The 23,980-nt window shown below is 41.3% G+C and overlaps 1 pseudogene; it reads left to right on the top strand.

Annotated features, from left to right (window-relative positions):
* Window positions 1-17,482: 17,482 nt before the first annotated feature.
* LOC119255131 (peptidyl-prolyl cis-trans isomerase A-like) lies at window positions 17,483-23,278 on the top strand (annotated as a pseudogene).
* The last annotated feature ends 702 nt before the right edge of the window (window positions 23,279-23,980 follow it).

The following is a 23,980-nucleotide window of genomic DNA, read 5'->3' on the forward strand; positions in this document are numbered from 1 at the left end:
GCAGCAGCAGCTGTAGCAGTGAAAGGACAAGTAGTGTGACTGCAGAAGAGGCGAGGCATCCCTAGAGCAAGGACGCCAGAGAGAGCCCAGACAAAGAGCACAAAGGTTAGTGTGTGCCCCCCGGACCCCCCACCTGTGCCTGCCTCCTGCTGTGTCTGTATACCTGGTTCCCTGTGAGTGCTGGTGTGTCTGTGCATCTGGTTCCCTGAGAGAGCATTAAATCCTGAAAGGTCCACTGAGGGCTCCGGGACTCTTATCTGCCCGCCCCAATTGATAGTGAACCTGCCCTGTGCTGGATATGCCCAATCCAACCCTCAGGATGAGTCTGTGGTTCTTAGCCAGCCCTCCCCGCCCCCCCAAGGATCAGGGCTAAACTGAGCCAGGCTAGAAAAGAGGGTCTTCACCCTGACTGCTACTGCTCACTAGAAGCACTTGTAGCACAGGAGGATGGGTGCAGGCATCAGTATTCTTGAAAAGCTCCCTGGGTGACTGCAACATGCAATGAAGGTGAGAGCCACTTGGACACATACCTTTCCCCTCTTCCTGCTTTGTAATCTGAAAAGTTAATGATTGGAGTTTTAGAGAGTGGCAGCTTCCTGGAAGAGAGTGATGTGATATGAAGTGGTGTATTGAGATCTTAGAGTCGGAATGTCACAGGTGGAGCTTCTTGCCAGAGTGTATCTTTTCTCAGTGTACACTTGTTTAAAGTTTGCCCTTTGAAAGGATTAGGAAAAAGAGGAAACTTGCAAACTGACCATAGGTCTGAGGCATAGAACAGGGAAGGAGAGGATTCAAAACCGGACAGAAGAGTACAAAGGTCTGTCTGTGATGATGAGACTGTGTGGTGATGGATCACGGGTGCTGTGATGGTGGGAGAAGCTTGGGGACTACGCCTGAGGGAGAAATCAAATACTATCCAGAAATGAACAACCATGTAAGAAAATAAATTAAAAAATAAATTCTGTCCGTTGAAGCCCCTGGACATTTCAGGAGAGCCAGAAATGACGGGACAGACCCGTATCTCTTCCAGTCACCATTCCCAGGCCTGTGTCCAGTTGTCACATGATTTCTGAGTCGTGCAGGAAAATGGTAAATACCACTTGTTGACTGTCCAACATGCAATTATCATTACATTCCCACTTCACCCTCATAGCAATTGCAAATCTGTACTAATATTCCACTTAACAGATCCTGACACAAACTTGGAGAGTAACGTGCCAAAGATGAATCAGCCATTAAGTGGCCAGAGCAGGATGTGATAGCACAAGAATCTATCTTAGATGCAATGCTCATGTTTTTGAATTCCAAACAAGCTATTATTTACTGAAAATTTTTAATTAATCTCTTTCTTAAATTTGCCAAAAGAAACACTATTGCTACTCTAACAGAAAAAGCCATTATGTGACACAAATGAAAGGTAATCATAAAAATGAACATTTATTAAACATACAAATGTTCATATACTGCCAAAATTCATCTGTTTACCACACTGGTATTACATGAACCAAATTTGGGAAACTTGGTCGTGATAATCCTGATGTGTGTGGCTGGGAACGCCTCTTCAAAGGACCGTGAGCCATGCCAGTGAATATAGACCATTAAAGCAAAATCTGCAAGGAGGGAACCTTGTTTTGGGCTGCCACAAAACCTCTGGAGGAATATTTATCTAAATCCATTAGATGTTGGTTTTATTCTGTAAAGAGGTGGTTCCCAGGAAAAGGGGAGGTTCCAGGTTCCTTGCCCCTCTCAAGGGAGGGTGGAGCTGAGCAAGGAGGAGAAGCTGGAGAGGAGACTGGAAAGAAGAAAGCAGGATGCAGAGCAACAAGGAGACCTGGAGGAGGCACATGGAGCAGGGAGACATGTGAAGAAATGGCAATTGCTTCTTGGTTGTGGACTGGTTGAAACAGATGTGGGTGAGAGATCCGTGGGGAGGTTAACAATGGCAGCTTTTATCTCAATTTTGACTTTGCTCTTTTCCTTCCAGACTTGTCTGGCTGTTTCTGACCCTTTTCTATGGGTCCCCACCCAGAAAGTGCTTTAGACTTGTGGCAGGCTTTAGGATCTCAGTGGCCCTGATTTGGGACAACCCTGTTTGGCTGGGCATTTACCCACGAGGGGATGGGATGGTGCTTAATTTAGAAACTTTATTCTCTCTCTTTTCTGTATTGCACATTAATTATATTAAAATTCCTTTCCATTGAAGGTCTTAGCACTAGAGTATGTTTTGTCTTGATGCAGTGGATGACAACCTATTTAGAGGAGGAAGGTTTGGGGGTTCTAGGGTGCCACTCTCCCTTCCCTATATAACATTTCCATGATCAAACCAGGTTATGAGGAAAAAATAATAAAAAAATAATCTTGGCCATTGCCAAATATACTTACTAGATTTTTTTCACTTAATAGATTTTAACTTATTCTATTTTTAAAAAATGTTTATAGTAGTAGTATTCACAATAACCAAAAATGCAGAATAACTCAAATCTTCAGTAGAAGTTTAAACAAATATGTACTGAAATACTAGTCAGCAATGAAAAAGAATGAGCCACTGATACAGTCACATGGATGAATATCAAAAACATGTATATTCTTATAGGAAACCAGGCACAAAAGAATACATAACTGGATGATTCTATTTCAAGAACAGGCAAAATCATCTCCAGTTATAGACACCACAACCATTGTTGCCTTGGGGCTGGGTGTTGACTAGAGAACACTTGGGGGATGATTGAAATGCTCTATATTTTGATTAGGATAGCTCTTCCACAGTTTATCAAAACTCATGAAAATGTACACATAATATCTGTACATTTCATCATGCAAAAATTAATACAATATAAAAAACTCTTGATTCAAAATTCACTAAAGGACTACAGGAAGGCATTGTTGGGCACTTAGTCTTATGACCTAGAAACAAATTTATGAATCTAGTCTTCACTAAGAAAAACCGAATTTATATATTTCAAACCTTTCAAAACATCCACTGAGAGTGGTTTTTCACACAAAAGATTATTGCACAAAATTATTTGTAGTTGTATAGACAAGTCTATTTAAAAGCTGACAGCTTATAAAAGTTAAATTTAAGCAGAATTCTAGAAGATTTATATATTTGAAAATCACTATAAGGGAATATCTCTTTGAATGAGCTATGATTTTCAGATTTACATGTGTGTTGACAAGAAAGTAAGTTGAAAAATAAAACTCAGGCTCATGTTGAAATGTGTTGCCAAGAGACAGAAGTGTGTCTTTTACCTAGTGATCCAAAAAGATGTGTAAATAAACACCTCGCCCACCTGGCGCTACCCAAGCCACAGGGAAGGAGTCTAGTTGAGAAGCCTTTTCAGCAAAGTATCAGAAAAGGTGTTAGCAGGAAAATGGGCCAGTGAAATCAGAAGCAGAGGCGCTAATGGTGTTTTTTAAACTCTACAATCGCGGGGCAGACACTAAATTCAAAAAGGATCTTTTGCTTTTGCTGTAGGTCAAGAATATCCCTGCTGGAAAGGAAGTGAACAGTCTTATTCTTAATTAGCGTGCAGCAGGGGAGGGAGTTGAAGGAGAGCAAAAGATACAAACCACGTTTGGGTTTGCATAGGGCAGTTTCTACCGTGATAGACAGCTGCCCTTTGCTGGCCTGTGCCAGGAGCTGGACTGGGCCTCAGAGACCATGTGCAATCATAGGCTGCCACCAGCTCAGAGGAATGCTTCACAGCTAGTCCTTGTCAATTCTGCCTCACTTTAGAAACATTGACTTTGGTCTCCATCTTGACTTTTGTCTCACCCTTGTGATAGTGATTTGCTGTTCATGCATGTGATGACTTGACTTGCTGTCTTTAGGAATATCCTTACTCAGGGCAATCCTTACAGGCTGCAGATACGGGAAATTATTAGCAAGCAAATTATGACTTGAATTGTATCTGCCTTGTGCCTTTCCCTGTTTCTATGTCAGCAGATTTGCTGGAAGCAGCTGGCATGTCCCCTAAGTGACTGTTTGTGCCTATTGAGGTTGCCTAATTCTGACTTAAAATCACTAAAAAGCATTTTGTGCTGTCATAATTGTTTGCATGAGCCATAACTAGCTCTTTCATTATTAGATCCCTATCCAATGGCTGGGGAAATTTTGATAAAGACTTAATAACATTTGATGAGCTACTTCACCCTCCATTCATATCCCCATGATTCCAGAGCTGTCCTGCAGCTCTATCTTATAAAATAAAGTTAAACACAGCTTGTGTTCAGTCAAAGGTGTAAATCTGAGGTCAGTAGGAAAATATCTAGTTTTCCTTCGGAAATCACTATAACTGTTCATTTACTTCCCAAAAGGCAACACCCCTGAAGTTTGCTTTTATTTGCTAGAGGTGAAATATAATGAGTATGGCTTCAACATTGTTCATGAAAGACTTTTAGCCTTGCTGTGCTGCCATCCACTGAGTCAATCTAATGAGGTAAGGTAAGATAATGCCCCTCTGGGGTCTCTCTTCAGGGTTCTTCAGAGTCAGTGGCTGTCCCAATCCAATCCTAGGGGTCTCTCTTTCCTTTGCAGGTGTGAGAATGCCTGACCTCTCAGTATGCTCATCTTCATAGCTCCAACTGACTGCTGGAGCTCCAGCAATCAAATCTTCACTCCTCAATGAGAAAGGAGTTGGGAAAGTAGAGTCTGCCAATTCAACCTCTTTTAAAAGCTTTTCTAGAATCCTTGGCTATACATTTCATTGGTTACCCTTGCCTATAAAGGAGGCTGGGAAAAGTAATTTTTCCCCTGAGCCCATTTCTACTTCAACTCATGCAGGGTTTCTACTAGTAAGGAAAGTGAGGACATGAATAAGGGAAGGCTCTATCGTCCTCTACCTAGGATAGTGATGGTGCTCTGCAGTGATCCCTACAATTCCTTACTTTGAGGTTTCTTTGAATATAAGCTTCAAGCCAGATATCTGCGTTATATTAATTCCATGCTTTGACAGAAGCCATAGTGTCCAGCCCTCTCTAGATACCTAGAAAGATGACCAACTGGATGAAATTTCTCAAGCTCAGGTTGCCCGAGGGGTAAGATTCCCACCAGGTCAGTTTCAATTTACTGTTCCAGCTCAGAGGCTAACAATAGAAAGCCTCAGTAATCTGTGGTCTGACCCCCACCGTGAGGTGGTTTCCAACCTCTGAGGGGCAGCAAAGGATGTCCACAGAAGGCCTCAGTCATCAAAAGATGGAACTCTGGTAGATTCCCTACTAAACAGAGGCAGCCCCCAATAAACAGCTTCCTATTTTAGCTAAGTTCCATAGCTAAAAATGGACAAAAGTAATAATAACGACTAATTAGCCAGTGAGTGACCTTGCAAGTAGCTCTCTAAAGACCTGTGGCTCTGTGTGACCCTGATCGGCAAACCAGAAGTTGTGGCAGCAATTGCCTTCCTCAGCGACCCAGGCAAGAGTCACTTCAACTCACCATGTGTCTGCAGAGCAGCCCCTATATGTCCTCGCCTCTGCAGGAAACCTGGGGAGAAATGAGGCCACCATCATCCTAAGAACAGTGCTCCTGTGCCCATCAGATCAAAAAGTGGCCAACAAATCCAAGAATGGCTTTCAAAGAAAACCTCACAGAGCAAAAGGGGCTGCTAAACTTTGGGGTAATTCTAAGCAAAGACAGCAGGAATTAAATGAGAATGGCAAGGGGCTTAGAAGAAAACCAGCTGAACCCAAGCTTGGGGAGCTCAAGTGGGAGAGGCAAAAAGAAGCAACAGCAAGTTTCCCACACTGGTTCTGGGCAAGGAGGAACTTCCTAAGAATTACTATTTGCTGTGAGTTTATTTGAATATTAAGCCTCAAGAACTGTGCTAAGTGCTTTTACACACCTCATGCCATTTAATCTTCACAATAGTCCTAAAACAATATGCAAGAGGAGAGAAAAATTGTCCTCAGAATGGAGAGTAAGTGGCCCAAAGGTCACATCCCTTGGAGTTGTACCCAGATCTACTGGATTCCATGGCCCCGAAGAGCCCTTCCAGTCTCCTGAAGGAAAGAAAGCAATCATCTCCAGCCTTCACATAATTAGGCTGTGCTAATATCAGCCCACATGAGGGCCCCTCTCCCAGTCAGGAACCCCTTCCATCTTCCTACTAGCTTCCCCACCAAATTTGGCTTAAAGAATACAAACTATTTTTAATGTTTACCTTAGCAAAGACAGCCCAGAAAATACCTTATTGCTTAAAACCCAAGAAACTATAAAGTGGCCTGTGTGAACTATACTAAGTCCCTGAAGAGCTGCAGCAAAAGACCTCATGGAATCAAATGAACCCACAAGAACCCTCCTAGCTGGCCAACAACTCTCAACAGCTCAGCCTGAAGGAGCAACTCAGCTGGGAACATTTGAGGACCTGGTGAGAGGAAAAGGCAGGAGACTGGGCAGCTTGGCTTGGAAAGGCAAAGAGCCCAATCCCCTGTCCCGGCTTTTGTAGAGAAAGACCTTTCCCTAACACCTGCAAGTCTATAAAAGGAGAATTATGGGAATCCTGGGAAACACTGAAAGAACCTTTTATGTTTCTCTTCACTACTTCTCACTCCTTTAAATGTCAGAGAAGGGATCTGATGAGACCAAAAAACAAGCACAAGCAAAGGGAGCTCAGTTCAGAGGTGGGTGAGGCAGGGGGCGAGTATCTGGTCTGTGTCACCAGCAGTCTTGAGGTCATCAGGCTGGCTCTGCTCAAGCCTGCTGGGTGAGTCTGGTTCAACCACGTATTCATAAAAGCCTGCTTTTTGCTCTGGGTCAAGCTAAAGAGCCTAAATTCACTTTATAAAAGACCGCTGATAAGATATTTTGATACTTGTAACACCTATGTGTCTTCCTGTGTTGCTAAGCTCAAGAGAGAAATATGTCTGGCACATCGAACCTGTGGACTGCCTCCTAATTATCACAGAAACCAAACGGAATCTCAGAAGTAAAACAGTAATAGAGAAGAAGAGGGTTTGTCTTCAGGGCCTGAGGCTAACTAACACACATTCCCAGGAAGGACAGTTCAGGTAAACTCTGGAGAAAGCAGTAGAACCTGAGAAGTTGGATTTCACGCTTCTCCCGGCCCACCCCCACGTGGAATTTAAAACAGCCAAGTCCACAGTGCAGGTCTGTGCTAACCCACCGACCCCGATTAGACCAGAGCAGCCCAAAAGTGCTTTGACCTGAATGGGATCAAAGCACCAAAGGGTGGGCCGCCCATTGGCCCCACCCCCCAGATGAAATGTGGCATAAGAAATACCACCATAATTATTAGCGCGTCTCAGGCACTGAGCAGAGCACTTCGTGAGGATTACTTCATTAGGAGGTTGTGAGGAAAGCACTCAGTGGAGTCCATTTTACAGATGAGGAAGCACAGTGGGGAGAGATTACAAAATTCACACTATGTGACTGTGGCAGCCTCTGCCCCTAGAACCACCTCCCTAAATGACTATCAGATTAGTGACCGCCCCTCTGAGGGAGAGCAGCCCTGCTGCTCTGAAGAGTGAATATGGATGCCCCATGCTCTATGCTTAAAGGGAGAAACTCCACTCCAGTTTCCTGTCCCCTGACAGTGTGAGAAAGGTGGGTCAGACCTGAGCTCCCCATTTCTCACCATATTAGCATAAGACTGAGAGGTACCTGAGTATCTCAAACTGCTGAGGACTACATACTCTAAGAGAAGTCAGCCATCCATGCACAGGAAGGCAAAGGAAGCATACTCTGGTTGTGTGATGGACTTTTAATAGCATTAATATGCATAGAGAGAGAAAAGGAGAGGATATTCCTACTAAAACTCTTAAAGTTACCCTTTCCTTGATGGGCAAATGCTCAGCCAAACAGGCTTGGTTCAAAGCAGAATGGTTGAGGGCCAAAACCTTGCCACACATCTAAGTTACCCTCTGATGGGGAACAACAAGAAAGACAGCTCCCAGAGAGACTCAAAATTCAAAATATACCACATAATCCAACATTAGGTCAAAATAATGGCTGCAGTTATCTCTGCAAAGGACCAGGAGCCACCTCCCTACATGTCTATCAAATACATGTCTCTTCCAACTATCTCTCCATGTGTCTCTCCACATGACTCCTTCCCAGCAATGCCCAGGTGCAAGCCAGGGACACAGAAGAAAGAGAGCCCAAGCATACGTGTTCAATGTTAAGCCAAACATGACTGCTTATCTCTGCCCTAATTTCTAGCAGCCCCCACTCCATTCAGAAAGTCAGGTTCATAACAAAGTAGGAGTTGTAACTGTTGATGCCTGAGATCTCTTTGGTGTAGAGATGGGAATGGTGTCTATAAAAATGTCAGGGGGTGGATTGTTCCTCTAACAACTGTGCCACTGCCCCCATCCATGGCTCTGTTCTCTCTGTCACCCCCACCACTATTCATTATGGGTTCCTCACCCACACCTGCACACCTTGGAGGCAGTGCGCAGCCAACTCTAACTTCCCTTGCTAGCTGGACCATGCAGATGGATTTCAGCAGAAGAAGCAGCTCTCAGCCCTCAGAAAAACACTTCACACTTTGCTGAGCAAAGCAGTGCCGGTGTTGCTGGGAAGATTCCTTCTACAAGCTATTCCTGAGAGCTTACTGGCCAGGTAAGACTGGGAAATGTAATAACAGCGTATCTCTTTTAGAGACTCACAATATCTTTCCTTCTCACTTTGAAGGCTCTGAGAAGACTTGTGGTAAACACTGAATTAGAAAGTCTAGAACTTCCCAAGTTTATCTGACCCAAGAACATTTCTTTGGTGAGAGTGGGCACCTCTTTGAGAACTGGTTTAGCAGAACTCCCTTTGTGAATATGACAGTGGATGAAAGTTATTTTCCTCAATCAAAGTTGTAGGTTCTTTTTCCTTATGTGTTTTTTCCAAATATAGTTTAATAATTAAAATATGCTTTTATAGACTCTAAGATTGCCCTAAATTCAAGATAGCTAATTAAATTCTAGATGTGTTTATTTAATCTCTAGAAGTAAGGGGTTACCATATAGCATGGTCCAAAGATACTGGTGCATAATAAAATGGGAGTGTTCTGTACCCTCAATAACTTCAGTAGTTCTCAAACCTTTTGGTCTTGGGATCCCTTTATGCTCTTAAAAATTATCAAGAACCCCAGAGGACTTTTGCTTATGTGAATTATATCTATTTAGAATTATAAAATGAAGCTTAATTTTTCAAAAATATTTCATTCATTAAAAAATAAATTCACTACATGCTAACGTAAGTACATGTAAGTACATTTATGAATTAAGGTTGCATTGCATTTTTGAAATTTTTGAAAATCTCTTCAATATCTGGCTTAATAGAACACAGCTAAATTCTCATTCCTGCTTGTGCATGCAATCTGTGGCAACATCACAGGTCACGTGGTCTTCCTAACGTCATAAGTGCCACTGTATACTGGTGAGAGAATAAGAGTGAAATGGGAAAATGACATTAGTATTATAAAGATACCATTGTACTATTTAAGGATAATGATTTTGACCTTGAAAAGGTCTCTAGTACCCCAGGATCCTCTTACCACACTTGGCAAACCTCTCCTTCAGATTCCCAGTTCCTTCTTACTCTGCATACACCTCAGAAAGGGGAAGGGTTAGATGCTTTTCTCAGCTCCTGAAATGACCAGGAACATCCATCTTTTGGGGATCCCTGGTCCTCCGGTGGCAGGACTACTGGGGGCCAGCCCCATCTGTCAACCCTAATGGATGCCCATGCCCCTCCCTCACCGGCCGCTTCTCGCTGTGGTGACTGGAGCCATCAGAGCTGGGGGCTGTTTACACGTTCTTGATTCAAAGGTTTTTTTAAGAGCCTTGATGTATAGAAATTCATTAAAGCCATATAAGCCCCAAGGTAGCCATTGTCCAAACACAGATAATGCCTTCATTGGTAAGCTGCCTAATTCCTGAAAAAAATGAATTTAAGCTTTATCTGCAATCCATGCCCTGTTCTCCTGCAGGGTTTGAGTGGTTCCGTGATATTGTGAGCCAAGAAGAGCCACCTTTTATTCTTCACATATAGAAGGAGGATGAAATGGTGTTTCATCTTGGCCCTGGGGCTGTTTGAAGCCCAGAAACAAAGGAGACAGAGGGGGAAAGGATACTCACTCTGGTAGATCTGAGCATAAAGACCACTTGCTGGCCATGTGCAGGAGCCTCTCACTTGAACCTAAGGTTGAAAGATGGGTCTGGAAAAGCAGAACCTGGGTGGACCCTTGTTCTATGTAGTCCCCAGGTGAACAGACACAGCGAACAATTTTTTTTGCAGAAATGAGAGAAAAATAAAACCCTGAGGATGCTTTGTCCTATGGTAGTAGCCACACCTCTGCTCCCTCTGTAAGAACACACTGTGTTGGGCCTCCCCTGGTGGTGAAGCAGGGGAGCCTCTGCAGCACCAGTTCGATCCCCGGCCACCAGCGAGGGTCCCACAAAAAAAAAAAAAAAAAAAGAACACATTGTGTCTGTGAGGCTCAGCTTAGTCTGAGTTTAGAGTTGGGTGGACAGAACATAGATCCTGGATGCCCACTAACTAGCAGTGTCACCTTGGCAAAGCATGTGGTTCATCTGAGTCTTGGTTTCATTATCTGTAAAATGGGTTTTTATAGGATTTGCTGAGCTAATGCTCGTAAGCCCTAAGCACCTGACTGGCCAACAGTAAGCACACAATAAATGCTAACCATTATTTCACACTCTAGCTTATCATCTAACTTGGTTAGAGGCACTAAAGTGCATGCCTATCCTTAACATATGCAGAGCACAGAGAAATGAAATAGAGCCTAAGTACCCACCCAACTCTAAAGTCAGACGCATAAACATTTAAGAAATATATATCTGCTCAGAAGCTGTTATATAAAATGCATTATGTATTTATCTTGAGGAACATTTCTTTACAGCAACAAAACTAAGTTTGCAAAATATTAAAATATGACTGAATTTAATTATTATTGCATGTATCTGGGACCAATATGATTTGGATGAGTAATAAATACAAAGATAATTCATTATGATAAATACTTATTTCACAAAAATACTTTCTTAATTTTGGCAAAACCATCTATGATGTATTTTGGCCAATATTTTTTACTTAATTTGTATTCTTTTCATATTTTAAATTTTTTTACTCAAATGGAATTATAGCTACAGTGCAGTATATTCAAAGTATAGGATTATATTTTTATCAAAATGTAAACTAAAGTACATGCTTGTCCACCTACTTTCTAAAATATATAATCATTTTAGTGCTTCATGCATGTTATCACTTGACCATCATATGCACAAAGTTATTTTATTTTTTTAAAGATGTATTTTTTTTATGCATACAAGAACTGTGGTGTAGGCCAGAGGTGCAGTGGGGGTGGGGGGGTGAAAGGATTTACCAGAGACAGAGTGGGTAGCAGAACAGGCAGATTCACTGAAACACACTGAAAGAAGGGAGCAGCAAGCGAGACAGGAGAGGTCTGCTGCGCCATGTGGGTAGTTCGCTGGCCAAGGATCAAAATTATGCTGCAGTGGCTGGTGATAGCTTGATAGCACTGAGACTTTAACCCCTTGTGCAACCAGGGAGGCCCTCATATGGACAAATTTAAAGTAACATGAATTGCTACTGGAAAAGTTCCTCAGGTGCCAGACATAACTACTATAAATAGTTCTTTTTTTTTTTTTTTAAAGATTTATTTATTTATTTATACAAGCACTGGTTATAGTCAGAAGCGTGGGAGGGTGAGAGAATTCACCAGAGCCAGGGTGGGGAGCAGAACAGGCAGAAGGACCGAAGTACACTGCTGAGGGGAGCAGCGGGCGGCAGGAGAGGTCTGCGCGCCATGTGGGACCCTCCATGTGGGACCCTCCTCCGGTGGCCGGGGAGCAGCCGGGGATCGAACCGGCGCTGCAGAGGCTGCGGGCAGCTTCGCAACCCAGCGCTCAACTGCTGCGCCACCAGGGAGGCCCAATAGTCAGTTCTTAATTGACTACTATGGGAACCATATATTAGAATTTGGAGAGACAGTAACAAAAAATCAAATAAGCTAATATATAAAAAATGGACAAGGACTTGAATAGATATTTCTCCAGAGATGATATACAAATGGCCAATAAGCATCTGAAAAGATGTTCAGCATAAGTAATCATCAGAAAAATGCAAATCACCACAAAATTATTAGGGAGTGATTAAAAAAAAAAAAAAACAGGACCATATGGTGGCAAGAATGTGGAGAAACTGGAACACTTGTGCGCTATTGGTGGAACTGTAAAATGGTACAGCTGCTATGGGAAACAGTATGCAGCACCTCAAAAACTTAGAAACAGAAGTACTAGATACTAGATGACCCAGCACTCCCACTTTTAGTTATAAATCCAAAAGCAATGAAAGGAGGGCCTTGAGGATATCTGCACACTCATGCACATAGCAGCACTATTCACAACAGGCAAGAATTGGAAGCAACCCAAACATTTATCAATGGATTAGTGTGTATCAAAAATGAAGGGAAGTATGTGTGTGTGCACATACATTTAGCACAATGTCCTCCTGGTTCATCTATGAAACACACACACACATACACACACACAAAGAAATCTTGTTCAATACTCCAACATGGATGAATCAGGAGGACATTGTATTAAATGAAATAAACCAGTTGCAAAATGATGAATAAATCCACTTATAGTAAGTACATAAAGTAGTCGTGTAAATGGAAACAGAAACAGTGGTGGTTGCCAGGGGTTGGGGGAAAGGAAGGGGGAGATAGTTCCTGTTGAATAGTAGATAGTTGCAGATTTGCAAGGTGAAAAAGTTCTGGAGATCTGGTTCAAAGCTATGTAAATATACTTAACAATATAACAATGTATTGACCCCATATATAATAATATGTTGAACTGTACATTTAAGAATGGTTAAGTGCAAATTTTATACTGTGGATTTTTTCAATAAAACAAAGAGGAAATATCGAATAAAATTTTATCTTAAATGAATACATGGTCACCAAGTAGTCAGCCCTTTAAGGTTTAGAATAAAACAGTGTTTTTATGGCCAAGAAGATACATCCTGAGAATTACTGAAATAAAATGATCTCAGCGAACTGGAACTATAGGAGGACATCCTCAACTTAATAAAGAACATCTGAAAAATCATACAGCTATCATACATACTGGTGAGAAACTTGAAGTTTTCTCACAAAGAACATCCACAAGACAAGAATTTCCCATCTCATCACTGCTGTTCAACATACTGAAGTCCTAGCTAATGCAGTGAGACAAGAAAAGGAAATAAAAGGTGAAAGATGGGGAAGGAGGAAATAAAACTCTTTCTACATAGGCCCATTGTCATCTGCAAATAAAATCCAAAAGAAACAAGAAAAAACAAAAACTCTTTTGAAACGAATAAATGATTATAGCAAGTTTGCAGGATATGAAGTTAATATACAAAAGTTATTTCCTTTGTATCAGCAATGAACAAGTGGAATTTGAAGTTACAATACTATTTACATAGTACCCAACAAAAATAAATATTCAAGTAGGAATCTAGTAAATTGTATATAAAATCTATGGGAGGAAAACAGGAAAAAAATCAAAGAACTAAATAAATGGAAAGATAATTCATGTTCTTGAATAGGAAGACTCAATATTATCTAGAGATCCTTATTAGGTCAATAGATTCAATACAATTTCAATCAAAATCCTACCAAGTTATTTTGTGGATATCAACAAAGTAAAGTGTGTATGAAGAGACCAAAGACCGAAAATGGCCTACTTAATGTTAAGAAAAACAGTTAGAGGACTGACACTACATAACTTCAAATGCTTACTCTATAGTTACAGTAATCAAGACAATGTGGTATCGGAAAAAGAATAGACAACTAGATCAATGGCACAGAACAAAAATCCCAGAAAGAGACCCACAGAAAATCAATCAACTGATCTTTGGCAAGGAGCAAGGGCAATGTAATGGGGCAAACAGTATTTTCAACAAATGGTGCTTGAATGACTGGACATAGGTTGTAAAAAAAAAAAAAAAAAATCTAGACAGACTATGCACACTTCATCAGAATTAACTCAAAGTGGATCATAAACCTAAATGTAAAATGAACTATAAAACTCCCAAAGGATAACATAGGAGAAAATCTGGATGACCTTGGATATAACAATGCTCTTTTAGAGGCATGATCTATGAAAGAAATAACTGGTAAGTTGGACTTGATGAAAATTAAGAACTTCTTTGAAAAATACAAATTTCAAGAGAATGAGAAGACAAGGCAGATTGGGAAAAAATATTTTCAAATGACCACTGTCAAAGGACTGTTACCCAAAATATGAAAAAGATTCTGGGCCTCCCGGTGGCACAGCAATTGAGCGTTGGGTTGTGAAGCTGCCTGTAGCCTCCACAGCACCAGTTAGATCCTCGGCCACCGGGTGAGGGTCCCACATTGCGCGCAGATCTCTCCTGCCACCCGCTGCTCCCCTCAGCAGTGTACTTCGTCAGTCTGCCTGCTCTGCTCTCCGCTCTGACTGGTGAATTCTTTCACACTCCTGTGCTTCTGACTGTACCCAGTGCTTGTATAAATAAATCTTTAAAAAAAAAAAAAGGATTCTAAAACTCAACAATTAGAGAATAAAGAACCCAATTTAAAATTGGGTTACACATGTAATATGCAAGCATATGAAAAGACGCTCAAAAGACTCCTCATGTCAGTAGTGAATTATAAATGAAATGAGTGTGCATTGTATACCTATTAGAATGGAAAATCCAAACCCCTGATAATGCCAAATGCAGTAACAAGACCTCTCATTCATTGCTGGTGGGAATGCAAAATGGTAGGCTTCTTGAAAGACAGACAGTTGTACATTAAAAAAATTAAATAAAAATTTTTGAGTTCTAGGTTCAAAACAAAATGGACAGAAAGTAGAGGAGAATTTCATATAACTTCTGTTCCTCCCCTGCTTCCCTCAACTTCTCCCAATATCCACATCCCACACTAGAGTGGTACATTTATTACAATCAATGAATCTACATTGACCATAGTCTACAGTAGGGTTCACTCTTGATGTTGGACATCCATGGGTTTGACAATGTATAATGGCATGGGTCTATCATCGCAGTATTGTACAGAATTTTTCACTGCCCAAAACATCTTCTGTGCTCTGCCTATTCATCCCTCTCTCCCCGCAGACCCAAGGAACCACAATCATTTTACTTTCTCCACAGTTTTGCCTTTCCCAGAAAGTCCTAGTGTTGGAGACATGATATATGTAGTCTTTTCAGATTGTTTCTTTCTCTGAGTAGCATTCATTTAAGGTTTCTCTGTGTCTTTTCATAGTTATATAACATTTAGCACTGAATAATATTCCATTGTCTGCATATACCACTGTTCATTTAACTCTTTACTGAAGGGCATCTTGGTTGCTTCCAAGTTTTAGCAATTATGAATTCAGCTGCTGTTAATATCCATGTGCAGGTTTCAAGTGGACATGTTTTCAGTTTATTCTGGTAAATACCTAGCATGATTGCCAGATCACAGAGTAAGAGAATATTTCATTTTAATGTATTTAAATAACACTTCAATTGAAAGTTAAATGGCTTTTTTTAAATAGATTTATTTATTTATGCATACAAGAGCTGGGGTACAGGCCAGAGATGCAGGGGGTGAGAGGATCTACCAGAGACAGAGTGGGGAACAGAACAGGCAGACTGACAGAAATACACTGCCGACGGAAGCAGCAGGCGAGCCAGGAGAGGCCTGCCCCGCCATGTGGGTTTCTCCCTGGCCGGCTGGGGATCAAACTCGTGCTGCAGAGACTGTGGACTGCCTCACAGTGCAGTGTCCAACCCCTTGCGCCACCAAGGGAGGCCCGAAAGTTAAACGGCTTTTGAGAGTTTAGGTATTAAGTAGTGAACTGGGCAGAAGTTCTAAAGAAATGACCCAAAAGGCAGAACAGAGAAGCAGAAATATGAATAGTTCAAGAGGATAGACAATAATTTAAAGGAACAAAGAACATAAGATAATGCATAGACACAATGTTTGTCTTCCCCAAAAATTCATATGTTGAAACTTAACCTCCATTGATGTTATTTGGGGATGTGAGCATTTGGGAGGTGATTAGGTCATGAGGGGAGAGAGTGTTCATGAATAGGATTTGTGCCCTTATAAGACATCCTGGAGAACCCTTTCACCCTTCTGCCTTCTAAGAATACAGTGAAAGGTGGCTGTCTATGAATCAGTCACGGAATCTGACAACCTGTTGATCTCGGACTTACTAGCTTCAGAACTATGACAAATAAGTTTCTGTTGTCCATAAGCTGCCCAGTGTCTGGTATTGTGTTATAGCAGCCCAAACAAACTAAGACAAGTCTAGAAACTTTAAACTCTCTCTCCTATAAAATGTGGACAACCAGATTTACAGACTGAACTAGTGCCCCTGAGATTTCCCTCCCTATTATCTTTCAGAACCATACTTGCATTAAGATTTTAATCATCTTCCCAAAATAGATTGTAAAGATCATTCCAAAATAAAGAGCTGACCTGCTGGGGGAGAGCCAGGTTTTTTAAAGGACCTTGAAAGCGGCGAGGCATGCATGCCTATCACATCTGGAATGTGATGCTTTGTGATGCAAGAATCCCTTGATTCATGCTGAGAATAGAGATTTGACACATTGTTTTGTTATCTTTTCTCTTTCCTGAGCATTGTCCCTACTGAAATTCTCCCTGTACTCTGAAACAAGACCTGTCTGTGACACAGGTCACAGCTCTATCTACACTTTCCTGGCCTTCAGTAACAACAGTTTGGGGTTTTAAACTCATAAGAGGTGTGGAGATGCTTCTCCCTAGGGCTGGCAGTGTTAGTCTGATTAACAGTTGTTGAGGGATTTGCCAGCACAAAACAACACATTGTGAGTGCTCGAGGGTGTGTGTGTGTGTGTGTGTGTGTGTGTGTGTGTGTGTGTGTGTGTGTGTGTGATGTCAGGCACAGTGACGACTGCTAGTTCAGTTTGATGAGTGGCTTACCTAACCAAAGAACCAAGATAGGAAAATAAAGGAACAAGCAAGAACATCAAAACAAACTGATATTTTCATGTTATATTTGCGGATCACCCAGGTATCTTGCTTCTCTGTCTTGTGATCTGCCTGGGCATTTCTCTCCCTGGTTGCTGCTGAAATGTTAGAAGCTTTGTGAGGGACCCAGGCGACTGTCGGCTGAGGTTATCTGTCTTTCTCTTTGGCTCCACAGCAGTGACTCCTGTCTCTACAAATAAAGTTAGCTGCACCTGAACTGGATTGACTTTTTAGGAATGAAAACTAATGATATCAAGATAAAAGGGGTAAAAAAATCAATGGATTTGTAAATTCAGTTTTAATTTCCTCTGAAGTGCTGTGGGTCCCCAACTCCCAACTCCACCCCCTAAAAATTAGGCTGGACCTGCATTCAGCTTTCTTCTCCTGTCCCCACAACTATTCCCCAACTATTCTGCCAAACTAGGCCAGGATATGTGAATTCCCCACCCAGTCACAGAAATATGGACCCTAGAAAATTGATTTTTAATATGCCCCTTAGGAGGCTCCATTACGCCAGGTATGGCCCATTTTGGGTCTCTGCAGCCAGTGACCATTTAGCTTTTGGAGAAGAAGAGCTACAGAATAGATCTAGGATACAGAAATCAGCAGAAGAGACAGCCAAGATGATCATCAAATCAACTTCATTATGTGGTTCTCCCTGGCCTGCTGAAACCCACAAAATTCTAAGTGTTCGTTCTTGATTCTTCATAGCAGTTATGTCCTTGGTCACAAACCTGTCTGTCCAGGGCAGTGAACTCCATCAGGGGACCAAGGACTATTTTGCTCCTAGGAGACATTCAGCACTGCTAGACAATTTTCTGGTTGTAACAACTGGAATGGAGGGGAAGTGCTATAGGGATGCTCCTAAATATCCTGCAATTCATAGGACAACCCTCCCCCTTCCCCAAATTACCTGGCTCAAAATGTTAGTAGTTCTGAGGTACAAACGATACTCAAACTTTTCTGAGTCCAAAGGCCTGGTGGTCGTGTTATAGAGCAGCCCCAATATTGAACAGGTTCCTGGCTGTGGGTCCTCACCCAGGCGCTTAAAAGGGACTTATGAATACTCCACTACAGGCACACACAAAAGGTTAATAAAAGGTTTATTTACAAGGGAAAAGGAAATAAGGAAAATGTACAACTCAGGGAGAAAATAGGGAAATAAAGTCTTTAATGCGTCCTATCCAATCCGACAACCTGGAAACCCAAAGTCACTCTCAGAGCTGGCCGGACACTGCGAGCTGGCTGAGAGCCAAAATGGGGGTCCCCTAAAGCCCACGTGTCTGCCTTTATATCAACCTGGCTGCTTAACTCCACCCTCAGGTCCCAGCCACCTTCCCTTTGGTGGTGATGGGATTTGGAGTTCCCAGTGTCTTTGGCTTTGGCCTGGGGTGGGGGTGGAGTCCACAAAGCCTGTATAGAATTAGCTTTAGGACATCCTTTTCCCCCAACAGTCAGAGTAAGGGGGTATCCTCACTTACCATATCCATTAGCTTCCTAGGACTGTGATAATAGTATTACAAACTGGGTGACAGCAATAGCACTGTCAAAACCACGGTGTTGGTGTTAGCAGGGGCATGCTCCCCCAAAGGTTCAAGGAGAGGGAGCTTTCTTGAATCTTCCAGCCTCTAGTGGCAGAAAGAGGTCCTTGGCTTGTGGTGGCACAACACAGTCTCTGCCTCCATTTTCACATGGCCTTTTCCTGGGTCTCACTGTTTTTTCCTTTCCTCTTCTTATAAGGACCTCACTCACTGGATTTAGGATGACCCAAAAGCCAAGAGGAGCTCATTGCCAGATCCCTAACTGATTACAATAAATCTGCAAAAAACCCTATTTACAAATAAGGTCACATTCTGAGATTCCACGCAGACAAGAACTGGGGAGCGAGGGGTTACATGCAAATCAATAGACTCGGAAAGAAATGACATTTTAGCCGGAAACAGGACAGCTGATATTTTAGAATATAAAAAGTCACTGTGCGCATCCTTTAGCTCCTAAATACCCGGGCTGCAACTGCAGAGACACGAAAATAAAGCAGGAGAAACTAGCCATACCTAGTCGTCTGCTATCATTTTTTTTTTTCAACTTCTAGAGGCCAAGGCAGACACAAGGACATACAGACATACAACATATAGACAGTTTTTTTTTAGTTATGACACTTGGAATATCTTATGTAACTGCAGTGTTACTCTACAGGCTCAGACAAAAATCTCAAACTCTAAAAAAAATGTGGAGTGTTGCTGGCAGAAATCACAGGTTACAGTTGTCATCCTACAAACCTAAGATTTTGGAAATAGGAAGAAAAAGTTTTATTAATCACAAGAGTTACATGGCCTTGTTCATCACTTTAGGGTTTTCAGTGTTAAAACCTTTTTATTGGAAGCCAATCCTGGGGTATCATGTACAGCAGCTGAAAGAGCAAAAACAACAGTTAACTTTTAAGCAAAAGGAGTCATCTCTTGTTAGCCACAAAGCAGGCAATCCTTGGGTTTCTTGGAATAGAACCTAAAAGAGCAAAATCAAAATATCAGCAATTACCTTTCAATTAAAAGGAGTCATCTCCTTACTTCTGTTAGCCACTCTGGGACAGAAGCTGAAAGACCAGATTCAACATCAAAGCACAGATTACACCTCCCACACACTAGGGAGGGACAACAACAACACAGGTATGAAAACCTGGTAGTTACAAGACGCACCATAAAGAGTGCTTTTCACAACAGACCTTCCTCAGTAGGAAGCAGAAACTTAGATCTTGTCTTATACCAGCAATTAAATCCAAAATTCAAATGGCAAACATGCCCAAAACAAATTGTGTAGACAAAATTCACAGTAGCAAATCCTTTCAGACTCAGACTAAATCTTTTTAATTTTTCTGATTCAGACTGCAAAAATACAAGTTATCTACAAGAATCCATCAAGGCTACCAGCAATTTCCAGTTACTGCTTAAGGCTACCCTTTCCTAACACCCAGGCATACATTTGCTAATTTAAACACCACAGCTCTACAGTTGGCTTGCAAAACCCCCCAGGCAGAGGTGAAGAAGCAGTTGAAGTCAAAGCAAAGTCAAAGCAACATATCACTGAACAATCATTATTGCCTTTAGAAATGATAATGAGACAGCAGAGATCACAAAAAAAAGGTCCAAAGTCCTAGCAACAAGAACCTCTTCTAAGTTTTACAAGAGCCTGCCAAGTGGCCTCAGACGCCATCTTTGACCTGGCCACATGGTCCAATGTACTACCTAATTTTTTGAGTAAAACTGCTGCACAGAACAATTTTCAAAAAATGAAATCTCTTAGCAAGTCACTACAAACAAATTACAGACACAGGAATCTTTATAAAGCCCAAGCCAGTTTTTCAACAGCAAATCAACATATGAAACAAACACACTAGAGAAACCAAAAATCACATTTGCGCTTATAGTAGCCAGTGCCACAGGGAAGACCAATTTCCCCATGGGGCTGACTAACCACTGATGGCTGTCCTAAATCACATTGGCCGCCAAATCTGTTACAGGGCAGGGAGAGGGGCACCCCACACCCTGCAAACCTGCCTACTCTAAATGGGTTCTGCCATCCGCCACATCAACACAAAACATCAGACTTTAATGGGAAGGAACTTTAATACAATTAGGAAACAATACAGGAAAGGCAAAGCATATAGTTTCTAAATCAAGCACCCAAAGTTACCCGTCCGCTTGTGGGTAAAAGTCCACCCAAGCAGGATTGGCCCAGAGCAAGTCCCCGAAGCCTGTCACAAGTCTAAAGCACCTTCCAGTGGGGGCCCACAGAAAATCATCAGAAACAACAAGTCTGGAGGGAAAGGAGCAAAATCAAAATCAAGACAAAATCCGCCATTGTCACCTCCCCACGTGTCTCTCACCCACATCTGTGTCACCCAGTCCATGACCAAAAGGCAAGTGTAGTTTCTTCACATGTCTCTTGGCGCCATGTGCCTCCTCCAGGTCTCCTTCTGGCTCCCCATCCTGCTTCCTTCCTTCCTCAGTCTCCTCTGCAGCTTCTTCTCTCCCTGCTCAGCTCCACCCTCCCTTGGGTGGGGCAGGACACCTGGAACCTCCCCTTTCCTGGGGACCACCCTGTTATAGGTTCAGTATCTGGTGAGGATCCACGCCCTGGCCATAGACTACTCTACTACTATTCTTCATGTGTGTAGAAACAGAGTATTTGCCCTTTTCCTTTTTTAACTTTTATCTTGCTTTTTTTTAAATGTGAAAATATTAATTTACATCACTATATATAGGTTTCAGGCATATAATTTCTCATCTCCATAATTGTGTGTATTACAGCGAGTCCACCACCAAAATGTCCAGTCATCATCCACCATCAACCAGTGAGTCTCCTCTACCCATTCCCTCCTCCTCCTTCGCCCACCCCCATAACCACTGTTCTGCTGTCAGAACCTAAAGATTTGTTTTTTAATTTTATTTGTTCATTTGCCTTTTTTTCCTTTTACATTCCATACATGAATGAAATCATATGGTATTTGTCTTTCTCCTGCAGTGTATGTGCTCTTGTGACTGCACAGTTCACTTAGTAAGATTCACATTGTCAATGTCATAGCACATGTCAGAAAGTCCTTCCTTTTTAAGGCAGAGTATCTCCTTGTATATATATATTGCATTCTATTTATCCATTCATGTATTGATGAAAAATGGGTTCATTATTGGGTTGTTTCTATGTTAAGGCAGAGTATCTCCTTGTATATATATATTGCATTCTATTTATCCATTCATCTATTGATGAAAAATGGGTTCATTATTGGGTTGTTTCTATGTTGTGATTACTGTGAATATGCTGCTATAAACATGGGTGTACAAATATCTGTTCACTTCTTTGAGCTAATACCCATAAGTGAAGCTGCTGGATCATATAGTAATTCTACATTAAATTTTTTGAGGAACTACTGTATGGTAGTTCCCATAGTGCCCACATCATTTTACATTTCTATGAACAATAGATGAATTCCAATTTCTCCACATCCTCACCAATGCTTGTTACTTTCAGTTTGTTTTATTTTTAATAATACTGATGGGTGTAATTTCACCTTTACTTTTAACTTACCTTTGCTATTTTATTTGAAGTGAATTTCTTATAGATCACATATAGTTGTGTCATGTTTTTTGATCAACTCTGCCAATCTTTTAAATTGGCTTTTACACCAGTATAGTTAAACCATTTATAGTTACTTTTTTTTTTTTTTTTTTTTGTTGGGACCCTCAGCCGGCAGCTGGGGAACGAACCAGCACTGCAGAGGCTGCGGGCAGCCTCGTAGCCCAGGGCTCAACTGCTGCGCCACCAGGGGAGGCCCCATTTATAGTTACTTTTATTTTTTATTTATTTATTTTTTTAATAATAAATTTTATTTTTAGATTCCCCATACAATTGCAGCCCCCCCATTCTGACCCCAATCCCTCTATAGTTACTTTTAATATATTAGGACTTGTATCTGATTTTTTCGCTCTTTGTTTTTAAATTCTCTTGTTCTTTTTCCCGCCTTCCAATGGATTATTTGAACATCTAGTAGAATTCCAGTTGGATTTATCAATAATTTGTAGTGTATCTCTTTATATAGTTTTTAGTTGTTACTCTAGGTATTAACTTTATATATACATATCTTACCATAATCTACTGGTGTTAGTTTCCCAGTCTGAGGTATAGATACCTTACATTCCTTTATGTTCCTTTACTCTACTTTGTTCAAACATAATTTCCACCTTGAGGTCGCTGCCAGCACCAAACCCCATCGCTTGTAGCCCTGAGAAGCCCCACCGTGTTCCCTGTTCCCTGTTCCTCAGCATCACTGTTCATGGCAAGCCTTTGGGTGGCGTTTCCTCTGAGCTGTTTGCAGACAATGTTCCAAAGACAGCAGAAAACTTTCATGCTCTGAACAGTGGGGAGAAAAGATTTGGTTATAAAAGAACCTGCTTTCACAGAATGATCCCAGGATATAGGTGCTTATAATGGTACTGGCCGGCAGTCCATCTAGGGGGAGAAATTTGATGAGAATTTCATCCTGAAGCATGAAGGTCCAGGATTCTTGTGCATAAAAAATGCTGCACCCAACACAAATGGTTCCCAGTTTTTCATCTGCACTGCCAAGGCTGAGTGGTTGACTGGCAAGTAGGTGGTTTTTGGCAAGGTGAATGAGAGCGTGAATATTGGGGAATGAGGAGGGCTTTGAGCACATGAATGGCCAGACCTGCAAGATCACCATTGCTGACTGTAGACAGATCTAAGAAATTTGACTTGTGTTTTAGCTTAACCACAGACCTTTCCTTCTGTAGCTCAAGAAAACACCCTCGCATCCCTATCTGCTCAAATAGCCTAAAATCTTTATGCTCTCCCGCCAGTTCTTTGGGTTCCATCTGTTCCTAATCCCCTTCCAAGTCTAGTTGATTGCAGGGTTAAATTTATGGCTATGAAACAAATAATAAACAACAACAAATCAAATATAGCTTCCTCAAACATTTCTTCTACATGCATTTAGAACCACTGTAATTTTTGCTTCGACAATACTGTAATTTTTGCTTCTACTATCAAACACAATTTAAAACATTTAAAAAGAGAGGAAAAGCCTATTGTGGTTATCTATACTTTTTCTTATGAAGTTCTTTCTGCCTTTCTAAATTCCTTCTTACATCATTTCCTTTTTCTTTAGAGAACTTCCTTTAGTCATTCTTTTAGGTTAGGTCTCTTATAACAAATTTGTTAGTTTTCCTTTATCTCAGAATATTTTGATATTCCTTCATTTCTGAAGAATATTTTCCTGACTATAGAGTGTTAATAATTTTTTTCTTTCAACTTCTTAAAATTATTATGCTATTTCCTTATGGCTTCTGAAAAGAAATCCTCTATCACTCAAATTAGCTTTTTGCTGTAGGTATGGTGTTGTTTTTCTCTGGTGGCTGTGGAGATTTTTTTTTTTTTTGTCTTTAGTT

The sequence above is a fragment of the Talpa occidentalis genome, unplaced genomic scaffold (assembly GCF_014898055.3).
Source record: "Talpa occidentalis isolate TD23 unplaced genomic scaffold, MPIMG_talOcc4v2.1 talOcc4.3, whole genome shotgun sequence".
NCBI lineage: Eukaryota > Metazoa > Chordata > Mammalia > Eulipotyphla > Talpidae > Talpa > Talpa occidentalis.